This window comes from Neophocaena asiaeorientalis, unplaced genomic scaffold (assembly GCF_003031525.2).
Source record: "Neophocaena asiaeorientalis asiaeorientalis breed wild unplaced genomic scaffold, Neophocaena_asiaeorientalis_V1.1 scaffold129, whole genome shotgun sequence".
In the NCBI taxonomy this organism is placed as follows: Eukaryota; Metazoa; Chordata; class Mammalia; order Artiodactyla; family Phocoenidae; genus Neophocaena; species Neophocaena asiaeorientalis.
Genome location: NW_020172446.1, coordinates 5,067,320 through 5,073,319, shown reverse-complemented (window position 1 = coordinate 5,073,319; position 6,000 = coordinate 5,067,320).

Here is a 6,000-nt window from a genome sequence, read left to right as displayed (position 1 = left end):
GAGGTTATGAAGAAGTGTTTCATTAAGCACTTAGAAGTAGTTATTATGACTAATTTAATATACTTGCAAGAACACTTTCAGGAAGAAAGCTGTAAAGATTGAAAGATAAGATTTTTAAAGTCTTCTCCTTGAAGGATATGTTAATTAATTGAAATTTGTCCTGAAAAGATTGGTAACCATTTACATTTAGTGTGTATTCTTCTAGGTAGGAGATTAACAGATATTTGGGTTTCACAAATCAGTACACTACCAAAAAAAACTGGGGGATGGGGGCAACATAGAGGGATCAATTTCTAAAGTTGCCAAGGAAACACATAAGTAATATCAATTATATCTACCTTCACAGTCATTTCAAAAAAAGAAATGTTCTAGGACTAAAAAAGGAAGGATATAATCTCAGAATATAAAGTATTCCTTTAAATGGAAAAAATTCAGTATTATAAAAAACAACCTATGTCCTTATTTTTCTCATCTTATCGTGGTTGACAATCACAAACTTTGTGAGTTTTGTGTGGTGATGAAGATGAAAACGGCAGGGGACAGGGGATAGCATGTTTGTTTCCTAGTATCCTTTGTTCTTTTTGCATAGCCATTTGCATAGATCCAGCGATATTATGAATCAGCCTGTACTCTTCTCATATACCTTAATTTAAAATTGCAGCTCTCTTATTATTTATCGCTGACTTTCCCCACTTCCATTCTTTCTTCATTTTTTTCCCTGTAAGAGTCTCTGCTTCAGTTTCCCACACAGCTGGGGTGGGTTATAGGGAGAGGCAGCCTTGGCCAGAAGCACCCTTGATTGTCTCTGCTGTGCTCTCACTCTATCTTAGAAAAAAAAATTTTTGTCTAATGTTGCAGGAGCTAAATGTGCCACAGTGAAAGAGAAAGAGAGAGAGCTGCTTGCTGTCAGACAGGTGGTTAAAATCCCTTTATTGCCTTAGAAGCAAAGAGAAGAAATGAGCAGAATGTATTAAATCTTAACAGTCTTTTGTTTCTAAGAAGAACAGACACATCCACCTGTTAGGCTCCTCTTTGATTCCTTGGAAACGTCAGCATGAAATGGAGAGAGAGACCATTAAAAACTGTGGTTCACAGATTTCTCTGTCTTCTTGGAGGCCCTAGTAGATTTTGTGGGGAAGCCTTCAGATCATGTCCCTCATTCAGGATTTCTCAAATTAGAATTTGGAAGCCCTGTGAAAATGCTGTAAGGATAAGGTAGGAGGATTGTGAAAATCTGAAAGGTTAGACAATTAAGGAGAACCCTGGAAACGAGAAATTAAAAAACGGTGGGTTGGGATAGTTTAAAGTGGAAGAGGAAACAGAAAAACTTAACATTTTTAATTGGGCTTGGAATAAGGAGATCTGAGTTCCAGTCTTGGCTGTGTTACCTTGGGCAAGTGCTTTTCCCTCTCTTGGGCCTTTGGAAAATAAGGAGGTTGGATTAAGAGGAGGATTAAGATTCATTTTCATTTTAGCTTGAAAATTCTGTGATCCTAAAAAGATTCCCACATAGTTTAATGTCTAAAGGAGTTGGCAAGAAAGACTGAAAATGTAATACCTTTGCCCCGCCTAGCAGAGTTATGAATCAGCTTTGTTCTAAGACATATAAATATCCTTGAGAATTACAGGTCATCAGGAAAGAGTTTCTTCACCCTTGTTAAATACAATGACCTTGTACATTAGCACAGAGAAGGAACCTTAACTAGTTTTAACAGAGCACAGCAATATTATAGTCATTGCCTCATTTTGCCTTACAGTTTTGAAAGAGTCTGTATGTCTATTATTTAAAATTAGAAGTTAGCCTAGAGCCTGTCTTAGAAAGATGTGAAATTCCAGGATTCAAAAGAAACCCCATATGTAAATCAACTATACTTCAATTAAAAAATAATAAAGTTAAAAAAAATAAAGAAACCCCATAACCTTTCCCCAATGTTTTCTCTACCTACTGTGGGGTACGTGGAATTCCAACATTCCCTCATCTGGTTTTGACCCTTTGGACTACAAATACCAGTGGAGAAGTGACAGAAAGATCCAGTTGCTCCCCTCTCAACCTTTTTATCAATAAGGACAACTTTCATAATTATTATTTTTCTCTTTCTTGGGCCCCATATTTTGAAAGAACTGGTCTGTCAAACAAATTTTACTTATTAAATAAGAGTCATCTGTTTTCCCAATTTAAAAAACATTTATCAATAATACCTACTTGCCAGTCTAAGCTTCTTTTATGACAATACAATTACCCACTTGATGTAATTCCATTTAAAAGAAAATAAATCTCGTACTATAGTTAACCTGTGCAGTTTTCTAGAGGTTAACAGTATAATCATTGCAATCAGGCTTTTTGAATCATTGAAAATAGCTTACAACTATTACCAAATAGTTCACCAACTTTACGCCTCTCATCACCATGATCATGACTACTTTCCTGAACCTATTAGCCAGGGGTCATAGAGTCAGATTCTTACAGGGGTCAAGCAGATCAATGAGTGAAGCAGGCTAGACGTACAACAATAGGGAGTGGTGGAGAATGTGGCAAATAGCACATCTATGTCTAAAAGGGGGCTGTTAGTTACCACTGGGGACAGGTCTTCTGATTCTGTAAGAGAAGTCAGAAATCTGGATTTTTATGTGTAGTTCTCCTAATTTAAAAAAACTTAAAAAAAATCTTGTATATCTAGGAGTAGAAGAATCTTCTCACCCCAATATGTGTCATTCTCTGTTAGGTAAGTTAAAACCTGGTGTTGACTTGGGCTTTCATTGTTTCATGGAGATTTTTGTGAAACAGCTCTTGTAATTTTCACTCATAGTCTACTATTCCCCGAAGCTCAAGCATGATCACGATGAACCAAATCAGAGGACAGTTAGTTCTGCAGAAATACCTCAGAGATATTGCGGATACACTGCAATAAAGCAAACATCTCAAAAAAGTGGGTAACAAATTTTTTTGGTTTCCCGGTGCATATAAAAGTTAGGTTTACACTTCATTGTAGTCTATTAAATGTGCAATAGCATTATGTCTAAAAACGATGTACAGACCTTGATTTAAATATACTTTATTGCCGGGACTTCCCTGGCAGTCCAGTGGTTACGACTCCGGGCTGCCAATGCAGGGGGTGCGCGTTCGATCCCTGGTCGGGGGACATAAGATTCCCACATGCTGCGGGGTGCAGCAGAGAAAAAAACCCAAAACTTTATTGCTGAAAAATGCTAACCATCATCTGAGGCTTCAGTGAGTTGTATGTAATCTTTTTGCTGGTGAAGGGTCCTGCCTCAATGTGCTTGGTTGCTGACTGATCAGGATGGTTGCTGCTGAAAGGTTGGGGCGGCTGGAGCCATTGCTTAAAATAAGGCAGTAATGAAGTGTGGCACATCAATTGATTCTTTCTTTCACGAGTGACTTCTCCGTAGCAGGCAATGCTGTTTGATAGCATTTTACCTGCGGTAGAACTTCTTTCAAAATTGTTGTCAATCCTCTCAAACTCTGCCACTGCTTTATCAACTAAGTTTATGTAATGTTCTAAATCCTTTCTTGTCATTTCAACAATCTTCATAGCATCTTCACCAGGAGCAGATTCCATCTCAAGAAACCATTTTCTTTGCTCATCCATAAGGAGCAACGCCTCACCCATGAAAGTTTTATCATGAGATTGTAGCGATTCATCACATCTTCGGGCTCCACTTCTAATTCCAGTTCTCTTCCTATTTCCACCACATCTGCAGTTACTTTGTCCACTGAAGTCTTGATCCCCTCAGTCATCCATGAGGGTTGGAATCAACTCCTTCCAAATTCCCGTTAATGTTGATATTTTGACCTCTTCCCATGAATCATGAATGTTCTTAGTGGCATCTAGAATGGTGACTACTTTCCAGAAGGTTTTGACTTTGCCCAGATGCATCAGAGGAATTACTATCGATGGCAGCTATAGCCTTATGAAATGTATTCCTTAAATAATAAGATTTGAAAGTTGAAATTACTCCTTGATCCATGGGCTGCAGAGTGGATGTTGTGTTAGCAGGCATGAAAACAGCATTAATCTCATTGTATATCTCCATTAGAGCTCTTGGTGACCAGGTGCATTGTCAATGAACATTGTCAATATTTTGAAAGGAATCTTTTTTTCTGAGCCATGGATCTCAACAGTGGGCTTTGAATATTCAGTAAACTATGTTGTAAACAGATGTGCTGTCATCCAGGCTTTGTTGTTCCATTTATAGAGCACAGGTTTTCAACAGGTACCAAAAAACTGGAAAGAATTTCAGATAAGATGTTAATAGCGCAAAGATAGATACATGCCTCAGTGAGACAGATTGACCCTTATACTAGCTAAATAATGAGAGCAATACTCTGTAGGACTGTTATTTTCTGAAGTAAAGTTTATCTGTTTCTCAATTTTATGTGTATAATACTCTCCTAGTGCTAGCTTTGACTGGCGAATTTTGAAATGTCGGCCCCGGTAATGACTGTGCTAGTTCATAATCTTTATTAGATTATGAGTATAATCCCCAAAAGTGTTAGAAATATTTCCAAGCAGTTTCTGATCTTTTGTTTTTTTGTTTTGTTTTCTTTTTTGTTTTTTGTGGTACGTGGGCCTCTCACTGTTGTGGCCTCTCCCTTTGCGGAGCACAGGCTCCGGACGTGCAGGCTCAGCGGCCATGACTCACAGGTCCAGCCGCTCTGCGGCATGTGGGACCTTCCCGGACCGGGGCACGAACCCGTGTCCCCTGCATCGGCAGGCGGACTCTCAACCACTGCGCCACCAGGAAAGCCCCTATCTTGGTTTTTGACATGCCTTCCTCATTAAGCTTAAAGTAAGAGACACGCGCATCTCCCTTCATTCGAATACTTCGAGGGCACTGTAGGGTTATTAATTGGCCTAATTTCAATACTGTTGTGTCTCGGGGAATAGGGAGGCCTGAGGAGAGAGAGAAACAGGGGAACAGCTGGTCTATGGAGCAGTCAGAACACACTCAACACTTATCAATTTTTGCTGTCTCATATGGGCACAGTTTGTGGCATCCTAAAACAACTACAAAAGTAACATCAAAGATCACTGATAACAGATCACCATAACAAATGTAATAATAATGAAAAAGTTTGAAATATTGTGAGAATCACCAAAATGTGACACAGAGACACAAAGTGTGCAAATGCTGTTGGAAAAATGGCACCAATAGACTTGCTCGACGCAGGGTTGCCACAAGCCTTCAATTTGTAAAAATCGCAGTATCTGTGACGCTCAATAAAGCGAAGGGCAGTAAAACAAAGTATGCCTGAGCTGTGCTGAGGACTTTATCTGCATTACCTGATCCTGTGAACAACCCTATAAAGGAGTCATGATTGTCTCAACTTTGAGGATGAGGACACTTGGGCTCCTGCTTAACTAAGTAATAGAGAGTGACTAAGCTGGAATTCATACCAAGCTGATCCAAAGCCTGGGACCTGGAGTAGGAGAGAAGCTATCACAGAAGGGGCAAAAGTTGAATAATAAAGACAAACCACCTCTCTCATAATTTCCTGTTGTTGCAACAACCCTAACAGGTAGGTGTTGGAATCCCCGTTTTACAGATGAGGAAACTGAGGATTAGAGAAACAAAACAACATGCTCAAACTCACACAACTAGCAGGAGATGTAGTTGGGATTTGAACCCAAGGCAGTTTGACCCCACAGTCCATGCTCCTTCCTCTACATTGCATTATCTTGGAGACTAAGGATTAGGATAAAGCTACCAGAAAGCGATTGAGAACATCTTACTGCTTTAGGAGTTTGGGGGTTGTAGCAGAGATATTCATCATTCACTGAATATCCTTGTGCTCTTCACATTTCCCTGCTCGCTTGCCATTAACTAGCCCATGTGACTAGTTCTAGTCAAGGGGCTATGGATAGAATTAACGGTGTCACTTTCAGACAAAGCAAAGCAGAATGGATGCATATTCTTTCACTTCTTCCTTCCTCTGACATGGCAACTGGGGAGAACATCTGTTAGTCTGGGATTTGAATA